This window comes from Microcebus murinus, chromosome 18, assembly GCF_040939455.1.
Source record: "Microcebus murinus isolate Inina chromosome 18, M.murinus_Inina_mat1.0, whole genome shotgun sequence".
Lineage (NCBI taxonomy): Eukaryota > Metazoa > Chordata > Mammalia > Primates > Cheirogaleidae > Microcebus > Microcebus murinus.
The window spans coordinates 43075518-43098422 of NC_134121.1; the positions used below are offsets into that span (position 1 = coordinate 43075518).

The 22905-nt window shown below is 39.9% G+C and overlaps 1 protein-coding gene across 1 annotated transcript in view; it reads left to right on the plus strand.

The window, feature by feature from the left end:
* The window catches only part of EIF1 (eukaryotic translation initiation factor 1), a 478792-nt gene that overhangs the window by 129609 nt on the left and 326278 nt on the right, over positions 1–22905 (plus strand). The window lies entirely within an intron of this gene.

Here is a 22905-nt window from a genome sequence, read left to right on the forward strand (position 1 = left end):
TATTCTTTATTTGGAATCATGGTCTTGGCCTTGACTCTAAACTCAAGTTCTTCACTTTCTTTCTCTAATGAACTTAGGTGTCCTCAACTCATCAATAATCTTTAAAATCATGTTTTATTTTTCAGTGTACTCATGGTTCTTGTATCCTGCTTCCTTCTTTTTGTGATCACTTTGAGATGTCTCCCTAGGAGCAGGGATTCTTATCTATGTAGTTCTTAATAAATTCTGAACCATTGTTCATCCAATATTGTATTTTGTTTTATTTTACAGCATTCCTCATGTGGGATTTACATACATATTGCATACCATATGTATTACCTAACTTTTTCTCAAAATATACACTCATATATTATTACCTCTATTTTTCAGATGACAGAAATATAAGGGGTGATATTACATAGCTAATAATAGACAGACTTGCATCCAGACTGAGGTCTTTCTGCTCGATGGCATGTATATTTACCTCTCCAGATGAGTAGAAATGACATTAGAACCCATCGTCAGCAAGATACACATTTGAGTTTACTTGACAATGGAAAGAATCTTCTCTTGTATCTGCAGATAACATTTCTGTTTACAAAGTTCTTCCCAAATTAGTTTCCCACACCTCAGTGAGCAGCAGCTATATGGTATGGCAGTAGGGACTGCATTTAATCACTCTCCTAAATGCAGGAGATTCCTTTTTGTGACACCCTCTGACCAGCCATTCATTCAATTCATCTGCATCAAAAATTTTTGAGAATCAATGTATCCTCATGGGAGAGAGTCTCATCTAAAGGGATTTGTTCCTTGGTATCATTTAAATCAAATTCTTTTCTTCTCTTTTTTTTAAATTTTTTTTGGACAAGTTCACATCTCCAGTTTTATTTTTGACAAGTTTACATATTCAATTTAAATTTTCATTTGTGTAAATTTATGGGGTACATGCATAATTATATTACCTGTATAGATTGGACAGTGGTGAGGTCAGGACTTTCAGGGTATCCATCACCAGAATAGCATACACTGTACTCATTAAGTAATTTCTCATTATCCACCACTGTCGCCTCCCTTTATCCTGCTGAGTCTCCATTTTCTACCATTCCACTCTCTACGTCCATGTGCGGCTCTCATTTATAACTTGTATTTCTGTATCTGACTTGTTTCCTTTAAGATCATGGTCTTCAGTTCCATCTGTGTTACTGCGAAAGACATGATTTCATTCTTTTTTTTATGGCTGAATGCTATTCTACTATGTGTGTGTGTGTGTGTGTGTGTGTGTATGTGTGTGTGTCACATTTTCTTTATCCAGTCATCCATGGATGGACACTTGGGTTGATTCCATGTCTTTGGTATTGTGAATAGCACTGCAATAAATGCCCTACCTCTCCTGAACACCTATTAACAGAGCAAAAAGGAATTAAGTAATTCTTTATAAAATACAGACCATACATTGTGCCACATTAAGGCAATGTGTCCCCCTGATCAAAACATTATTAAGAAAATTAAGTAAGGACAAAATTAGGGAATGACAAAGTATGCAATAGTTATGTGTGACTTTGAACAATCCACAATGCCTGAGCCATCCAAGGGAATAAAACAACCTTCTGTGTTTTGTGCAGCAAATATGAAGAATTTGAAGGAAACAAAAACTTGTGTCTCCAGGGAAACCAGAAGAATGTAAAAAAGAAAAGTAGAAGAACTTGTGCATTCATAGGAGCCAGGATAGACAGAAGGCTGGTACTTTTGGTCCTGAGCTAATGATGCAACCTAAGCATTCATTGATGTAAAGGTTGACACCAGCTCTCAGAGGAATAGACAAGTTTATGACCTGGACTACCTTCTTGGGACCTTATACCAGCCTGGAAGTGATAGAAGTAGTTCTGAAGGCCTAACAACATAGATGTCCAGGACAGACGCCAACTTCTGAATGTAAGTATCTGGAATGTTCTGAAGAGACTGCTAAGAGATAAAACCTGCTGACTGTGGTTCTTGTTGAGTGGTGGGGTCAGTAAGATGAAGAACTAACATGTGGCCGGGCACGGTGGCTCATGCCTGTAATCCTAGCACTCTGGGAGGCCGAGACGGGCAGATAGCTCGAGGTTGGGAGTTCGAAACCAGCCTGAGCAAGAGCAAGACCCCATCTCTACTATAAATAGAAAGAAATTAATTGGCCAACTAATATATATAGAAAAAATTAGCCGGGCATGGTGGCACATGCCTGTAGTCCCAGCTACTTGGGAGGCTGAGGCAGAAGGCAACTCCTTGAGCCTAGGAGTTTGAGGTTGCTGTGAGCTAGGCTGATGCCACAGCACTCACTCTAGCCTGGGAAACAAAGAGAGATTCTGTCTCAAACAAACAAACAAACAAAAAAAAAGAACTAACATGTTCTCTTTGACCAACATCAGTTACACAAGATGAGTAAGTTCTGCAGATCTAATGTACAGCAACATGACTATGTTAAAAATACTTTATTGTTTGCTAAGACAGTAGATCTTGTGTTCACACCACAAAAAAAAACAAAAGAAAATCGTAACTATGGGAGCTGTTGCATATCTTAATTAGCTCAATTGCAGTGATTATTTCACAATGAATATGTATATCAAAACATCGATTTATATATCTTAAATGCATATAATTTTTATTTGTCAATCATGCCTCAAGAAATCTAAGAAAGAATTTAGTAGATCTAGTTAATTATTATAAATACATTCTTATCTTCAACATTAAAATTAAAATTCTGAGAAAAACAGAACTAATATGTCCTGTGTTGCCTTCTATTTGATAGATACTGACTAAATGTTTCAATTTAATTCTTGAAGAAACTTACAAAGTAGGTATTGGTATTTTCATTTTAGGGATGAGGAAATTGAGGTTGAGAGAGGTATTATAACATTATAGTTTGCTTTCTACCAGAAGAGACACTGAGAAAAAGATTTAAGCGGAAGTAGTTTATCGGGCAGATCACACAGTAGGGAATTATGGAAGTGATGCAGGGATGGACATGCTATTAAACTGGTATCACAATCACCAAGTGAAGCTGAAAGCTCAGGGAAAGCTATCAGAAATAATGAAAAGCACACATTTTAGAATTATTCAACTTCAGGAATGAGGAACTTAGAAATCAACTCTCAAGACAGTATATTTAACTTAAACATCTGTACTCCCATAATATGCTGAAATTAAAAAAAAATTTCAAATCAACTCTCAATATGGCATACACAGGCAACATGACTTTCTGCAGTTGCAATAAAAGAGCCCCTGGGCTCAGAGATGCAGACTGTGGCAGATGAAAATTGGTCTGAGCACACGAAGATACAAGGTATGTGGATGAGATAATGAAAACCGAATCTACAATCCACCATCTGCTTCACTAAGATCTGATAGTTGCTTCTTAAATATGGGGCACAGGCACAAATTCTAGGAGGAGGAAGAAGATGAGGAGGAGAAGGAAGATGATGAGAAGGAGGAAGAAGAAGGACAAAAGAGAGGGAAGGAAGGAAGGAAAGAAGGGAGGGAAGGAGGGAGGAAGGGAAGAGAAGGAGAAAGAAAGAAAAAAGAAACGAGGGAGGGAGGAGGGTCTGGTCTGCTAACATAAAGAATACAAAATAACCTGGTGGTAATTGTTACTTTCAATTATGCCTAAAAGAGAATCCAATATTATAATTTTTAATGTACAGAAAATTTTTTAAAAAGCCAAAACCGACCTACAGGGTTGCAAAGGCAATAGCCAATAGTGGTTAGCTACCTATGGGGATGAGTAAGAGGATATAATTTGAAAGGAGCTGGATTAATTTCTATTTCCTAATCTGTTAATAAGGGCATCGATGTATTTACGTTGTGATATTATATTAAGTTGAAAATAAACAATTTTCGTTTTAAATGAATGATATACCTTTAAAAAGTTATAAGCATATTAGACCTCAAAGAGGAAACAGGTATCATCTCAACTAATGCAATACTTTATTGAAAAGACAGAAAGAGAAAAAATGGGCTATTCTGGAATCCAGGGTTAGGGCTAGAGTGACCACCTCAAACTGGTTTGCCTGGATCTATCTCAATGTTATTACAGAAAGTTCCACGTGCTCATCTTGGTAAGCATCTCAGTCCAGGAAAATCAGGATGAATGGTCACAATAAACTGATTGATACCTTCTTACTCCTGGTGTACACTTCTCCTTCTACCCACTTGCTTTGGTTCTGCTTTGTCATATGGAATTTATTATACCAAACATCCTTTTCCCAGCTGTCTTTGATAGAACTGAGAGACACAGGTGGAGTAGGTTGTACAAAGAAAGAGATGACTTTTAGTATTGAGTCACTCTTTTATGAGTAAAGAGCTTTAGATCTAGGCATAGATTCAGTTCATCACTGTGAACATATCAGCACCACGCCCTTCCACAGACACTTCCAAATCTACATACAACCAAAAAAAAAAAAAGGCTGGGAAGGGAGAACTTCCTCACCTTCCCAGGCCAGCAGGAACTATTATATCACATGACCAAGATGGTGACCAGAGCAGGAACGATGCTGATGATGTGACCACCTTCCTTTTATCTGAAAAAAGGTTTCCGTGAGTTATCTCAATTAAGGAACAGATTAAACACTTACTTTTAAAGGTTCTTAACACTCAGGAAACAACGTCATCCTCTATAATTCACCCAGTGACTGGAAAATAATGTAAACAACAACAAGGAAAACTTCAGCCAATTGGTCCAAACATTGGAGACCCAGTGTATAAAAGGTCCAGATTGGAAGGACTCATCAGATTCTGGGAATTTCACCTCTGAACAGAAGCCCACCTCCACCCCAACACCATGACCAACTGCTGCTCCCCTTGCTGCCAGCCCACCTGCTGCAGGACCACCTGCTGCCAGCCCAGCTGCTGTGAGCCCAGCTGCTGCCAGCCTTGCTGCCGCCCAACATGCTGTCCAACCCCCTGTTGCAGGACCACCTGCTGCAGGACCACCTGCTGGCAACCCAGCTGTGAGACCACCTGCTGCAGCACACCCTGCTGCCAGCCCAGCTGCTGTGGGTCCAGCTGCTGCCAGCCCTGCTGCCAACCAGCTTGCTGTCCAACCACCTGCTGCAGGACCACCTGCTGGAAACCTACCTCTGTGACCACCTGCTGCACCACACCCTGCTGCCAGCCCAGCTGCTGTGTGTCCAGCTGCTGCCAGCCTTGCTGCCAACCCACTTGCTGCAGCACACCCTGCTGCCAGCCCAGCAGCTGTGCACCCGTCTACTGCACCAGGACCTGCTATCACCCCACCAGCGTCTGCCTGCCTGGTTGCCTAAACCAGAGCTGCGGATCCAGCTGCTGCCAGCCTTCCTGCTGCTGATGAACTCCCCAAAGAACCATCATCATCACACGACTACCTTTTGTCAATTGACTTGCCATGCCAGAACAAATTCACTTCCTACCTTTCCTGGAAAACATCAGGCTATCACTGAAAAATCTGTTACTCATCTAGTTTTTTTAAACTTGTGAATCAGCTTGTGGTAGTGCAGAGAACTCCAATCTCATTCTTTCCATCCTATGCCTTGTGTATCCTGTCCCAGCTCCACATGATCTTGACATGGGGTTAAGGTTGCAGTTTTCATTCTGAAGCCAAAATCTTCACCTCTAAATACCTGAAGACAACACATCTTCATAAAAATTTCCATTTGTAAACCAATTTCCTAAAAATCATATTCTTCAACTGATCAATAATCTTTATAATCATGTTTTCTTTTATGGTGTATTCGGAATTCTTGTACTTTTTCTTTCATGATCGCTTTCAGTTGTCTGACTGACATAGGTAGCCTTAATAAATTCTGTACCATTATTCATCTCAGATTGCCTTTATTTTATTACGGACAAAAACTTGACATGAGATCTATCTGCTCAAGAGATTTTTAAGTGCGCCACACGTTATCTTTGTATCACATACAGTAGGCACAATGTCATACAGCAGATTCCTGGAACTTATTCATTTTGCATGACTGAAATTTTGTACCCATTGATTAGCAACTCCCTATTGCCTCCTATGCCCACACTCTGGAAATCACCATCCCATTCTTTGCCTATATGAGTTTCACGGTTGTAGAGACTTCATATTCATGAAATCACATAGTATGTGTCCTTTTGTGGCTGGATTACTTCACTTAGCATAATGTCCTTAAGGTTCATCCATCTTATTGCAGATGACAGGATTTCCTTCTTTTTCAAGGCTGAATAAAATTTCATTGCATGTTTGTGCCACTATTGTTTATCCATTCATTCATTTATGGACATTTGGGCTGCTTCCACATCTCAGCTACTATGAATAGTGCTGCCATGAACATAGGAGTGCTAGTATCTCTTCAAGATCCTGTTTCTAATTTTTTTGGATAAATACCCCAAAGAGGGATTGCTGGATCATTGGTAGTACTATTTTTAATTCTTTGAGGAACCTCCATACTGTTTCCCATAGTGCTACACAATTTTACATTCCCACCAGTGCACAAGGGTTCCAATTTCTCCACTTTTCTCAATGCCTTTTCTCTGTTGGTTTTTTAAAAATAATAACCAGACTCAATATTCCAATATTTCAATACTCCACCATTGGAGTACTACTCCAATATTTAGTGACATCTGATGCATTCAGGAAAACAATAAATGGTCTTGCCGAAGGAACCGGAAGACTCAAGAACAACGTCCCTCTCCCCTGTGCTATGCTTGGTTGGGCACTGCCAGCGATTACATGCCTGCCTCCCCTAAGTCCAAACATCCAAGGCTGACCACCCCACTCCCTTTTAGGAAATACACGTTCATTTTCACAAAACCATCAGCCAGATGTAAATTCTGCTCATCTTGAAGCCATTCTTCTCTTTAAGTTGCCTTTGCATAAATGGGCTCTGCCCCTAATTATGTCACTTTTAAGTTCCACTTTTCAAGGGCAACTTTCTCTCTGGTTTTGCTGATTTATAGCACTTGCATTATAGCATCCAAATTGTGATAGTTCCCATATGTTAACGTTAACTTTCATCTGGTTTTTTTCTGCCTTAAAATTTAGGAGCCAATTATGAAATTATATGTAATAGAATCTAATTACATTTCTAGGTAACTCAGAGTTTCTTCTCCAACGCCTTTCAATGGCTAAATGGAGAACTTAGTAGAGCAGGTCTGTCTTTAGAAAGTTACCAGAGCTCTCATGTTTCACGTGTTTGCTGATCAGGTGATGATCAGTTATTACCAGCTTGTTATTAGTGATTCACCCACCATACTTTCCCCCAGTTCTCTTCAATGAGTTTAGTAGGTACTTATCTATCCTGGAGCAATTTGCTTTTTGTATAATTTGAGCTGAAGGTTAAAGACAGTGACTCAGTTATGTTCTCTGGGTTAATACAATGCTGTTGTAGAAATGGCCCAGCATGACTTTCAGAAAATTGGTCTAGACTTTGTTGTCTTTGTTCAAAGTAGATAAAAAATATATATACGCAATTTGGCTACAGGTTTCTCTTTCAGATTCCCACCATGGTGTGTGTTAGAATGGGAACTGTGGGACATTTTAGTACCTATTGAAAAGAGAACTGTTGCTCCCAAGCCCACAATCTGCAATAGCTCTGCTAGTGTATTTGACGGGACATAAAGATATCTTTACAAACACCAATACAAGCAGCCACATCAACGTCAAACTGGGTACAGGAAGGTAGAAATGCTGCCACAGTCAAAACTTGCTTATTTAGCGGAGAATATAGAGAAAGAATGGGAAGATACATTTGTGGAATGCAATGACAGCATCTATTCTAATCAAGATATGAGCAAATGAGATCCACTGGCACTGGATATCATAACCACAGTGAATGGAGAGGAGAGCAGAGGAGAGGAGAAGAAAGGAGAGGAAAGAAAGGAAGGAAGAAACAAAGGAAGGGAGAGTGAGAACATACCTGAAAGCTCTGATTCTGATGGTAAACAGGTTAGGATTAGAGTCATCAGCTCATCTCATTTCACCCATGCTGCTCTAATAAATCACTGAATTTCCCACATGCTGGGAAATCCCTCAGTCCTGGACAAACCAGAATTAATGTTCACCCCAAGAAAAATATTGTTTGATGCTTTCTAAGTCCCAATGTACTCCTCTTTCTACTCACTTGCTTTGGTTCTGTTCTGCCATGTGGAACACATTATGCCAAACATCCTCTTCCCAGGTGTCTTTGATACAACTGGGAGACGCAGGTGGAGTAGGTTGTACAGAGAGAGATGCCTGTTAGTCTAGAGTCAGGATTTTGTGGGAAAACAGACTTGGACCCAGGCATGGATTCAGTACATCACTGTGAACATATCAACACCAAGCCCCACCCACAGACGCTTCCCTACCTACATACAGCCAAAGGAACAGGCTGGGCAGGGAGAACTTCCTCACCTTCCCAGGCCAGCAGGAACTATTATATCACATGACCAAGATGGTGACCAGAGCAGGAACGATGCTGATGATGTGGCCACCTTCCTTTTATCTGAAAAAAGGTTTCCATGAGTTATCTCAATTAAGAAAAAGATTAAACACTTACTTTTAAAGGTTCTTAACACGCAGGAAACACGTCCTCCTTTATAATTCAGCAGTGACTATGGAAAACAATGTAAACAACAACAAGGAAAACTTCAGCCAATTGGTCCAAACATTGGAGACCCAGTGTATAAAAGGTCCAGGTTGGAAGGACTCATAAGACTCTAGGAAATTCACCTCTGAACAAGAGCCCACTCTCTGCCCTGACACCATGGCCGACTGCTGCTCCCCTTGCTGCCAGCCCACCTGCTGCAGGACCACCTGCTGCCAGCCCAGCTGCTGTGAGCCCAGCTGCTGCCAGCCTTGCTGCCGCCCAACATGCTGTCCAACCCCCTGTTGCAGGACCACCTGCTGCAGGACCACCTGCTGGCAACCCAGCTGTGAGACCACCTGCTGCAGCACACCCTGCTGCCAGCCCAGCTGCTGCCAGCCAGCTTGCTGTCCAACCACCTGCTGCAGGACCACCTGCTGGAAACCTACCTCTGTGACCACCTGCTGCACCACACCCTGCTGCCAGCCCAGCTGCTGTGTGTCCAGCTGCTGCCAGCCTTGCTGCCAACCCACTTGCTGCAGCATACCCTGCTGCCAGCCCAGCAGCTGTGCACCCTTCTACTGCACCAGGACCTGCTACCACCCCACCAGCGTCTGCCTGCCTGGTTGCCTAAACCAGAGTTGTGGATCCAGCTGCTGCCAGCCTTCCTGCTGCTGATCTTCTCACCATAGAATCATTTGGCACAGCCAACCTCCTAACAACCGAACCGCCAGTTCCGCAGTTCCTGCCACAATCCTCATCACCAGACTTTGCTGACATCCAGCGTGACATCCAGCTCCGATCTTTCTATCAGTTTCTTGATTAACAGGGTTCGTGACTTGGCTTGGTAAGATGCAGTCAACTTCACCCGGATCTTCTGTGTCTTTATTTGCTGTTGATCTCTGTGATAGGCACAGCCCTTCGTCAGGTCTCCTTGTCCTATCGCCATTGTCCCAGCCTTGGATAACTGATTATCACATTCCCTCTAAGTAACCTAAAACAGAAATCCTTATGGTAGTTTTCTTACATTTATTCCATGTTTATTATTTCGTTCTAATCATGTTTCCCCTAATGGACTCCTTATCTCTGTCTTACTTTTCTCTTTTCATGATCACTTTGCAATTGTCCTCCCAGGAAAGCTTCCCTTATTCCTTGCCAATAAAGTCTTTGCTGATTTCTGGCCTTTATTGTGATTTTATTTTTTTGTATGGGAATTACTTTTAAGGCCTTACCTTCATATTTTATTTCACAATTATTATCTATGTTACACCTGACAATGATCCCTAAGCTCATAGAGCCGAGATGATTATCTATCTCCCTCTTTCCGCATGAATAAAGTGCTTCCATAATAAGGTTTTGTGCCTTGTTATGGACAGAATTTGGTCAAGCAACTGGAGCCTCTGATTCTAGCTCCAGGGCACTTACATTTACATCTTCCTACAAGTACACACCAATACAACAGTGATCTGCGCACTGAGCACTGGACTGGAGCGATGTCTACTTTGGGTTGCCTGTGTGAAAATGAACATTTCCATATGCAGATAATCTGTCTGTTTACAAATGTATTCTCTCATCTGTTTCCAAAACCTCGGTGGCCAGCAGGCTGGTTTTAATAGCCACCCAGTAGGTTTGAGCATCCATTCCTGGCTCTGTGCCGGCACATTTAAGCCAGTGGCTCACTGAAAGACCCTTGTACTTTGATGTCAGGGGTTGACATTCTCCAGTAGTCTCTTTCCTCTGACCATGTACAGCGTGGAATATAAAAATGGAATCAAGCGAAACACGTAGCTTCAGGCCATATTTCATGTGCCCGCATGCTTTGAGTCAATTTTTTGTCTTGACCAGACATTATTAAGGAAATTAAGTATGGACAAAGTCCTGGGCATTGGGTAACCACATCAAGGAGATTTACCTTGGAGCCACCCACAATCCCTACAAAGCTTCATCCTGCATTTTACAAGACGAAGCTAAAGCACAAGTCCAACCCAGATGTATCTGGGGTTCTATGAAGAGACCCCTTAGTTTATAACAGGGAAGGGAGGTAAGTCGAAGTAACAATACTTGTTACTTATATTTGGATATAGATCTAAATCAGTGTCCCCCATCCTGGGCACTGTTGACGTTTGGGCAATATAATTCTTTGTTGGGGGTGGAGGGGTGCAGCTCTGTGAGCTGAAGCCTGCCGAGCAGCACCCCTGGCCTCCACCTGCTAGATGCTGGTTGCCCCTCCCAGTTGCACCATATAGAGCCACGATGGTGGGGAAAGTTGATAAATGGTAAAACCATAAATGAGGAATCTACAGAGGAATTGTCTAAATGCATAGAATTAAATGATAAAACATTTATAGCAGCATAATTCAAGATCACAAAGAAGTGGAAACAACCCAAGTGCCCATCAATAACATGAGTGGATTAATAAAATGTGGTATATGTATACCGTGGAGTATTACTCAACCATAGAAAAACATACGGTGAACTGATACCTTTTGTAGCAACCTGGATGGAACTGGAGACCCTCCTCCTAAGTGAAGTATCGCAAGAATGGAAAAACAAACACCACATGTACTCACTATTAAATTGGAACTAAATGATCAACACCGATGTGCACATATGGTGGTAAAACTCAATGGAAATCAAGCAGGTGGAAGGTGGGAGGAGGGAATGGGTAAATTCACACCTAATGGGTACAATGCACACTATCTGGGCGATGGACACACTTATAACTTTGACTCAAACTGTACAAAAGTAATTTATGTAACCAAAACATTTGTAATTTGTAACTGTACAAAAGTAATTTATGTAACCAAAACATTTGCCCCCATAATGTTCTGAAATAAAAATATTTAAAAATAAAATAAAATAAGATAAAGAAATGATAAAACATGGCATATCATTAACTCATGGCATGCAACAATAGTAGTGTTCTGACTATAATTTATAACTTTAAATCTTTATATTAAAAGAGATGAAAAACCTTGAAATTAACTAAGTGTCCCATCTTAAGAAACTAGGATAAAAGCAACGGCATTGCCCGCAGACTACATAGAAGACAAATACTAAAGATAAGAGTGGGAAATGAATAAAACGGAAAATGTAAGACAGAAATAAATAATATTACTTAAAAGGGTGGACATAAAATATGGTTAAAACAGATTTTCAAGATAAGAAAAAAGATTATTTCAATTATCTGTTACTGTGTTACAAACAACTAATAATAATTTACTACTTTTTGTGATTGTATGGGCTCACTGAGCCCAATTCCTTTGCCCCACATGCTGTGGACTAGGAGAAGGTATTCACGATACACACAGGGGCAGAGGGTTGTGACTCCCACGAGTCATAGAAGACTGGGCATGACACTAGCCACCTTTGCTCTGCTCTGCATGGTAAATCGAGACTGTGACAACTGGCTTTGCAAAAGAGAAAAGATTCCTTCACAAGACAGCCCAGTTAAGGAGGTGAGAGAACAGCTCTCAAATCCGCCTCCTGGGAGGTAAAGCTTAGGATATTCACAGGCGGGCGAGGGAGGCGGGGTCTACAGATGGGGGGAGCGGTGACAGGAAGTGGGGAACATGGAAGCAAAGGGTCCGCTCTGCCAAGCGTAGTCGGGGCTCACGACATTTCACAGGACACCTGCTCAGTTATCAGCGGCGTTAGCGTGACCTGAGGGTGGAATTTGGGACCCTATGATGTCAAAAGGGCACCTCTCAGGCATTCGCACCGTCTCAGTTCAAGGGTCAACTGGTTTGAAGTGGACAGGAGCTGCCCCAAGTTCCTGAAAACAACTTAGGCGACTGTTACCATGATGACATATAAATGCTGTCTATAAGGAAGCCAGTGAAGGTCAAGTTACGGTGTTCAGCAGCACGTTTTTCAGCTTCATGGGGAAGAAAAATTACAAAGAGCAAGCAGGGCAGGCTAAGTTTGGTTGACCTAATTAGATTAACCTCTCGATTTCAGGTAAAAAAAAAAATGTGGACAGGAATTTCACATCAGAGGAAACACATATAGCCAATAAACATGTGAACAGCTACTCAGCACCTTAAGTAACCATGAAAATAGAAACCGAAACCTCAGCAGGATTCCAATTCCCACCATTGTATCGGGAAATAATTTAAAGGTCTGCCAATGCCAAGAGTCAGGGAGGATGAGGATGCCCAGATTCTCTTGTACATTGGAGGAGGGAGGAGAGTGGTATACATTTGTACAGCCACTTTGGGAAACAAATTAGCGTTTTCTCCTAAACGACTGATTAAGCTTCTGTCAATCAAACTTGACAATAAACTCACTCCCCTGGCTTTGTTGGCTACCAACCCGATGTTGCCAGATGTTCTGTTGAACTGTAAGGCTGTTCGGTGAAGGGGAGCCCGCTTCTCTTTGAGTTTTCTCTTCCTTATGTGCTGTGGGTGAGTTTTCCAGCTGCTGGTCAGCTTCATCTGTCCTTGACATGAAGCCAAGATCTCAGCCTTAGAAAAGTGATCATCCTTTTTTTCCTCTAAGAACTCTGAAAAAAAAAAAATCCTTAGGACTGTTCTCTTAAGTCTCTGCAACTGATCAACATCACTGCAAGTGATCAATATGACCATCTTATCTCAATGTACTCCTGATTCCTGTGTCCTGCTTCTCACTTTCATGATCACTTAGAATTATATTCCTGAAGTCTTTCCTAGCATGGACCATATAGTGGGGGTTTGTTTTGCACACCTATTCCGGTAAAAGGTCTTGCACGTGTATTGCATTTTATATTATCTCTTCTAACCTCAGAGTAAGCTCTCAAGGTGGGCAGAGCCAAGATGATCATTTCCGTATTACAGATGGGAAGAGTTGCTTGTTTTATGTCATACAGCTAGTCATTTATAGAATTGGGTTCAGTCTCCAGATGGGCTGACTTCTGCTCCAGGGCATTATTACTTAGATTTTAATGCAAGTAGAAATAACTCTGGTAACTGAGTTTTTGAAAGGTGAACAATTTAAGTTGCTTATCTACCAATGAAAATAATAATGCCTTGCACACGTAGGCCACTTTTCTACCTAAAAAATGCAGAATAATTGGACAAAAAGACTAAGAAACACCCTTCAGTGCGCACAAGATACATTTTCTTTGCCTCCAAACTCTGGATCAACTTAACTTCCCTATCAGAGCACTATAAGGGTAGTACATACTTAGCAGAATCCTAGGAATTGAAGTAGCTGAGCAATGAGTGTAGAACTCTTTGATCCAACCATTCTCTGGATGTTGAAAAGCAAAGTTGAAAGCTGAGGAGATTCAACACCAAAGTGTTAGCATAAAACAGAAGGATTTCAGAAAGAAAATAAATATATCATCGATGCATGAGTCGATTAATAAAATGTGGGATATATATATACCATGGAGTACTATTCAGCAAAAAAAGAAAAGAAATTGGGCACTCTTAGAAGCCATGGTGGATATAATAGATATGAATTTAGTTCCCCAAAGTGGGAGCCTGAGTTTCTGAAGAACTGAACAGTACAGAAGATACCAAGAGTTTTGCTAGGAAAAGACCTGATATCGACTGTAGGAGGAAAAGAATATTTTGTAGCCAGAACCATCTCCTTGTGGTTAGATCTTAGAAAACTTAACAGGGCAGAGGGATCCTCTGAAGAGGGTTGCATATTGTCTGACTTGCTAAGTGCCTGCTCTCCCGATTGAGGATGGGGAGAGGTATGAGCTGAGGGACTATAATTTACTGAGTATCTACAGATATTAGCCTATATTTTCTCATCATTTCTAATTCATAATCCAGTGAGGTTTTTATTATTCCCATTATACAGATGAGAAAACAGAGGCTAAGGGAGATGAAGCAACTTGCTCAAAGTTACACAGCTAACCTACGGTCTACCTGGCTTCAAACATCAGGCTGTTTGCATTACACCCGCTGTGTGCCCTATGCTCCCTGTCTAGAGAGGGAACTTGGGTCTATGAAGCCTTGAATATGACAGCAAATCACTTGGTGCTTCCACACAGCTTCATAAAGTTCAGGGGGCCTGGAGTGAGAAGACACGTGGAAACTCCGTAAAAGCTCTTTAAAAGAGCTTCCCAAGTTTGGAATAGTAATTTTCAATTACTAGACATTCAAGTATCAAATCTGGCAACACTTGGCAAGAGTTTATCAGGATTCCTTCCATGCCTGAGATGCTTCGAGTTTCCCTAAACACTCTCTGTTGTGCCCCATCATTATTTGATTGATTAATTGCGGACAGGTTCCCATCATTCTCTGAAGTCCCTGAGCATTCAAATACACAATGCTTTAAAGAAAACTTACACACTATCATGATAATTGGCATTCACTTGGAGAGGAAAAAAAAAAAAAAAAAAGCCTGTCTTCCAAAAAGCATTTGTGGCAGAATTCACAACCTTGATAAATTTATCAGGGTCCAGGCTTTAGCCTTGCAGACTCAGAGACATGATAATGTTTACATTCCAAGGGTGAAGCCACCTCTTGGAGCAGACTCAAGTTAGCCAAGCCCATAAAGCAAGGATACCTATTTATTAACTTACAGGGGAATTAATTAACAGGAACTTCTTAACCACCACATGAGCAAGGAATCATCAGCACAGGAAGTTAAAGGAACTAAATGTTGGATGCCGTTTGACACATTCATTTCATAACAGGTCTCACCAATGGAACTTGAACTCACAGTCCCAGAACTAACTCTCCCTCTCCTGTTGGCAGGACACTGCCAACATTGGCCTCCACATTGGTATGACACTCTCACATAAGTTTCACATTTGTATATTTTCAGTCAGATCTGAATTAATTCCTCAGAGTTTGAAGATGTCCTTCTCTTTAAGGTGACTTTACCTAATTTGATTTTGACACTTTTTAATTCCAAGTCTTGGATGGTATCTAACTATAATCCCAAACTTGCAATTAATCATTCACACCATTGCATTGTGAGCATCCATGATGAAGTTTACGTTTTAGTTTAGTTCATTTCGACCATAATATTTGCTGACTAATTATGATATTTCTAATTGTATTTTAGGACAACTTGGTGGGGGAGTTATTTATCTTTCTTTTATCTCCCAACAACTGAAAAAAAAATATCCAGTAATGTAGAATTATCATCACAATAATATGGAATTATCATCAGAATGTTGCACTAGCTTTTATTGTTTGTGTCCTCGTTTAGCAAGTTATAATCTAATATCACCAACTTGATATGAATGACACACCCACATACTCCTCTCCTGCTGTGAGTTATACTGGTGATTGCACTATGGTTAATTTACTCTTCTTATGATTTGAATCAAACCTAAAAGACAATCCCTATGTTAGGCCCTGTAAAAAGAAATCACAGACAACACAAACAAACAGAAAAACCTACTATGCTCATGGATCTGTAGAATCAACATTGTTAAATTGTTCATACTACCTAGAATAATTTACAGATTCAATGCAATCTCCATCAAAATACCAATGTCACAGATCCAGAAAAAAGTAATTCTACACTTTGCTGGAAACCAGAAAAGAGCCTGAATATCCAAAACAATCTTAAGCAAAAAGAACAATTCTGGAGGCATCATCAGACCTCAAGGTATACTACAAGCCTATAGTACCAACACAGCATGGTATTGGCACAAAAATAGAGACATAGACCAATGAAATAGAACAGAGAACCCAGATATAAAACCATGCACATACAACCAATTGATCTTTGACAAAGCAAACAACAAGATACCCTGGGTTAAGGAAACCTATTCAACAAATAGTGCTGGAAAAATTGGATAGCCACATGCAGAAAAATGAAAGAGGATCCATATCTCTCACCATTCACAAAAAATGATTCAAGATGGATAAAAGACTTAAATGTAAGGCATGGTACCATAAGAATTCTAGAAGAAGAGGTTGGAAAAACTCTTATAGATATTGGCCTAGGCAAAAAACTTATGAAGAAGACCCTAATGGCAATCACAGCAACAACAAAAATAAATAAATGGGACTTGATTAAATTAAAAAATGTCTGCACAGCCAAGGAAATAATCAACAATGCAAATTGACAACCTACAGATTGGGAGAAAATATTCACAAACTATACATCCAATAAAGGCTAATAATCAGAATCTAGAAATAACTCAAGCAAATCAGCAAGAAAAAAACAAACAATCCCATTAAAAAGTGGGCAAAAGACATGAACAGCTTTTCAAAAGAAGATAGACAAATGGCCAATAAACATATGAAAAAATGTTCAATATCACTAATCATCAGGGAAATGCAAATCAAAACCACAATGAGATATCACCTTACCCTGGTTGAATGGCTTTTATAAAAAAGTTCAAAAACAATAGATGTTGGCATGGATGCAGGGAGAAAGGAGCACTATATACTGTTGGTGGAGCTGCAAATTAGTACAACCTCTATGGTAAATAGTACAGAGATTCCTCAAAGAACTAAAAGTTGATCTACCATTTGATCCAGCAATCCCACTATTGGGTTTTCCCCAGAGAAAAAGAAATCATTGTATCAAAAAGACACCTGCACTTGGATGTTTACTACAGCACAATTCGCAATTGCAAAGATGTGGAATTAATTCAAGTGTCCATCAATTCATGAGTGGATTAACAAAATGTGATATATTTATACCATGGAGTACTACTCAGCCATGAAGAATGGTGCATTAAGGCCTTTTGCAACAATTTGGATGGAACTGGAGACCATTATCCTAAGTGAAGTATCTCGAAAATGGGAAAACAAACACCACATGTACTTGCTATGAAATTGGAACTAACCGATGAGCATACATGTGCACAGAGGGAATTAAAACTCAGCGAATTCAAGCAGGGGAGAGGAGGCAGGGAGAGAAGGGGATAGGTTACAGGTACAATGAAAACTATCTGAGTGATGAGCACACTTATAACCCTGACTCAAGCGTAACAAAATCGATACTTTACCAAAAACATTTGCACCCACATAATATTTTGAAATTAAAAAAAAATACTTTCCAGTATACTATCAAGATACCAGAGAGAATTTCAGGGGACTGTGTACTGGGATTTGATTCAAAAGGCCAAATGGAGAATATTAGGTTGGGTCAACATATGAAATTTCCATTTTCGTAAAGTGATAATAACTGCATATCTGCAATTTCAATGGAAAGAAAGAAAATTTTTCTTTCTTAGAAAGAAAAATTCATAAATTAGGTACTAAATAGGGATGGTAGGAGCCCATGCCGTGAGAAGAATAAAGGAAGTTCCAAATGTTCTGATGTTGGCAAACACACACACACACACACACACACACACACACACACGATTAAAAAAAAAACAGTAGAAACATGTTTTTTAATAAAATGGTTGTAAACAATGTAAGGATGTTATCAAAGAGGATAAAGGCCTCTTACTTCGTGTTGGTAATTTCATACTGTGCTTTAGTATAGAAATCAATGCTCCTTTTATTTTTCTTTCATCTTTCTAATGGGGAAAATAACCAACCATCAATAAAGGGAAAGGGTAACCCAAGATTAGGGCATAATAGGTAGTATCCAGTAGTTTGCCCCTATGGAGGGGGATGCAGGTGGGGTGGTGGGGAAGAGGGGCTTTCCATTTTTTGTTCATACATTGTTTTCCCCCTCAAGCATGGTTTACTTTTATATTAAAAGAAAAATGAAACACTGAAATGTTTCCTTCTGAACTGAAGTGGGAAAACTTGCAACAGAGAGAATGCACACACATATGATTGAGATTTTAATTCCTTTTAATCTGTATAAAAAGAGTAGTTTTCACCAAAAGTACTTAACTACCAAAAGTAGTTAAATATGAAGTAAACTCCTCAGTATGATGTTGCAATTTTTTTTTTTTTGCATGATGCCTTTGTATCCACCCCTCATCCAACTTATGATGCATGAACTATAAACATGTCAGTATCTGGCAAAGAAAACCCAGGCTCACAAAAGGAGTTTGGCCTCCTTAATTCATGCTAATAGCAGGGATTGAGATAATATCTGAGATCTCCCTGTGGAATGTAGAAGAAACAATGTGAAGATTATGGTAGAAATACTCTTATTTGGTGCCTACCTTTTCAGACAATAGGGAATAATTGAGTTAGAAAAACAATTTAAAAAAAGAAAAACAAATATTTATAAGGACAAATGAATTTCGCAAATGCTTAGATTCTCTAAATAAATCCATGTCACTGTTATGTGCACATTATGCCCCAGAGCAGTTAAAGACTAGAAGTAAACTACATGTTGATATTTGAGGAATCTTAGAGAATGAGAGCTACTCAACACGTTGAGACAAGCAAATACCATTCCAATATTTCAAATCGCTGCAAACCATATACCTATCAGCTTGATCTTGTCTCAGAAAAGATTCTAGAATAGATTGTTCAAAGAATCTTTGTGAATACCTAGGAAAAGATAAACATTGGACCTCTTAGACCAAGTCATGTCAAATAGTTTAATTTTTAATTTTTGCTAGATTAGTTGATAAATGAAATTCAATAGAAAATGAATCTGGATTTCAGCAGGATGATTGAAAAGGATTCTCATGATATTAATGTCTTATGAAAAGATTTCAGAAATATGGATTGAATTTAATGGCGATTTGCCAAGATATGGTTTATGCCCAGTGTCAGTCTCCAATAATAATAAGTACTTGGCCCCACATTCAAGCTGAGACCCTGGAAGGCGATGTATTAGAGGGGCAGTTAGGCAGACAGCTTGGGGCAGATCCACTGGATAGTCTTTTCTGCAGGTCCTCAGAGGATCTGGAGGTTGCTAGAAGGAGACACTATACCTAACTGGGATTCAAACTAAAGAGCCATCTATCTGTACTTGATGTTAAACCTGAACCTGGAGAACTCTGTCTTCCAAGCAGTGACAGTCAGAACACCATTATGGAGTAGGAATCCGAACTCAGCAACAGGCACACAAAGGCAGGAACAGGGCTATCAACAGAGGGACCAGAAAACCATTCAAGCAGTAACCGAGGTGGCCCCTACAGGAGAACAAATGCCACCTCACTAAATAGAGACTTAGTCATTCAAATCCCAGAACATTTCCTGGGGAGAGATGGATACTGAGATCCCTAACTTAAAGAACAGTCCTTGATTGTATCATCAGACATACAAGACTTGGGACAATATGGACTATACTCAAAGGAGGAGGACTGGTTAAAAAATAGTTAGATATTGAGGTAGGCACTGATCAGGCCCCTTCTAAAGGAATATTGAATAATTAGAAAGTGCTCTGAGTAGAGTGACTATCCAGGGGATAGAACTGGAATTCAGACCACGTAATGAAGAATGGAGGTATTTGGTGATAATTATTTCAGAGAAAACAAGACCTCTGTAGGAAGAGAATGACTCAGTGTCTCCAAATATGGGAAGATCTGTCTGCAGAAGATGGATTAGAGGGAGCCTGTGTGGCCTTCTGGGCTCAAGGAACAAGACCAATCATGGGATCTGTGGATACTGACTTAGACAAAAATACATGAGAACTCATTCCTGGAGTTTCCATGAGCTAGTCCCTTCTTCCATCCCAGTCATTCACTACCAGGATAGTTTCCCTAATCTCATCATCACAAAGATGGAACCAAATTAACCAGACTAATTATTTTAGTAAGATGTATCACATTTAGTCAACAACTTCCTGCTAAACCATCCTTCCTAGTCATAGGGAATATAATATAAACTCTTCTCAATGATACAAATTTTTGCAAAACCAATATATTAAAAACCCCAAGGAAGAATGTATTCTCAGATTTGGGGAAATGTGTCCCTACATAGAAAGCCACCCTTCACACCTGACACCATGACCCACTTGTGTTATTTCATTTGCTTACCACCTACCTGCCGCAGAGCCACCTGCTGCCAGCCCGTCAAATGTGGGTCCAGCTGCTGTGGCCAAGCCCACAGTAGGTCCACTTGCTGCCATCCTTGCTGCAGACCCAGCTGGTGCTGCTCACAGCTGTTCTTGAGCTTTCCTCTATGAAACGAGTCATTATGCTGTAAGGAATCCAGGCCACACAGAAATGCTGGACCTTGAGCGTATGCCGTAGTACGATGAGATTTGGGGGGAACTTAGGAGTAAGTGGATTGAACATGTGAATCATTAGGAGCCCAAAAGGCAGACTATAGTACACAGCCTCTTAGATGGCTTTCAATGATCCCACCTCCTGGTGTTCATGCCCTTGTAAGTTCCTTCCCCTTAGTGTAGACTAAATTTACTAACTTGCTTCTAATGAATAGAGTATAGTGGGAGTGGTAGGATGTAAAGGGACTACGACTTCCATATTATATGTTCATATTCTCTCTCTCCCCCTACTCTCACCTGCTCTTGGAGAATCCAGCTGCTATCCATAAGGACAACCAGTTGGAATACAGAGAAGCCCGTGCAGTGAGGGAATAACACTGCCGGCTAACAGCTAGCAAGAACCTGCCAACGGCTGCGTGAGTGAGCTTGGAAGTAAATCCTTCCCCAGCCAAGCCATGAGATGACTGTAGCCCCAGCCGACACTCAACAGTCATCTCATAAGAGACCCTGAGCTAGAGGTACCCACCAAATCTAGATTTCTAACCCACAGAAACAGTGAAATAATAAATGTTTGCTGTTTTCAGCCACTAATTTTGGGCAATTTGTTACTTAGTGATAGATAACTAATAGAACGAAACAGATCCATGTATCAAAATGCATGCTTCTTAAAAGCAATAATGAAATTAAAAATAAATGGCATAATTTAACATTACACGTGTAAATTCTTAAATTTGCAAACTCTCATGCTAGATATCATTTACATACTCTATACATATTATATATTGTTTATATTTTTACACAAATTAACAGTGACTGGGAGTGTATTAATAAGATCATAATAGACATTGTATCTGAGAAGGGGACTTGGGGGGTACAAACAGGACTTTACCTTTATGAATAATGTTTTATTTCAATTATATGTTTTTAAAGATCCAAAGCAGATATAAGAAAATGTCCATTCTGATTGGTAGGTGTTTGTAATATTTTTCTCAAAACACCTGTATTCTGAAAATTGTTCTCCTGCCAGGAATGTAAGTCTAAGTAAAGATTTAGTTAGAAGCATGTTCAGGCTCGACAAAATATTGTTTACAAGAGAAGGTTCACATGTTTTATGGACAAGTTCTAGCAAACCTAAAAGGAGCAAATTAATGATATGTTATTTAAACTGTTGCCAAGCCTGGGAAAAGACACAAAGCTTCCCAACCCACGTTTTACACTTGACATGTTTAGAATGTGAAGTTTGCGTGTTGGCAGATAGCCAGTAAAAACATTTGCCTGTAAAGCCGAGAAGTACATAACTGGAACAATAGCAAAAAATAATATGGACTGAGATGGGTCAAAAAACTATTACAAAATGAAATTTGAAATTCTAGGTATGTGGAGAATTCTGGTATCGATAAACAAGTTAGAGATACATTAATAACTCCGTAAGCTATGCCTGCATCCTCTTACAATGTAGGCAACATTGTTGAGAACTCCATGCAGTCCCGAGGCTGGATGCGTCCCGGCTCCCAGGGCCTCATTCCTCCTCTCGCATGGCTGAACTCTCCATGGAAGAGCCGGAGAGAGAATCTGAACAGGGAGGGTGTCCATCAAAATGTCATTTCTGGAAGACATTCCATCATGGTAATTCCTTTATGATGTCAAGGTCCCTCTCTCCTCTTCTTCCTTTTCTTTAACTTTTCTTTTTGGACCTCAATTGCAAATCATCAAGTCAATCATATTCCTTATTTTATGACACATTATCATCTTTATTCCTTGCAAGGGCCATGTTTGGACCTCCATTATCTATTTTTATGTACTTTTATGTCAATGAATTAAATTCTTATTGTCCCCATGCCCTATTCTCTGCCAGAAGCTATTCTATTCTGTTTAATGCATTTATTTACATATATTCTTATAAAGTGTATATTGTTGTTTAGTACATGTATATTTTATGTAGATAACAATGTGCAATGTATCTCATTTTGTTTTGTCACTAAGCATAATGTTTTAAAATTCATATATGTAGTGATGTGTATATATAACCTATTATTTCTAATTCCAGCATAATATTAATACTCCATGGTGAGAATCACCAGGTGTTGCCTATTCACTTGCCCAGTGGTAAACACCAGATTTCCTTTAAAGTCCATGTCGCTATAGAAATGCCACAGTGGACATCCTCATACATGTCCCCGTATGAAGTTGTAAGATAATTTTCTGGGAGTATACACTCAGGAGCAGGACTGCTGGATTAGGGGCATGCATTTATATAATTTACATAAGTAGGTTTAGGTTGTCTTTAAAATGGCCAAACAAGCTAACAATCTTACCAGCAATGCAGAAAGATTCTACAAATTCACACTCCCACCAACACTTGGCATTATAT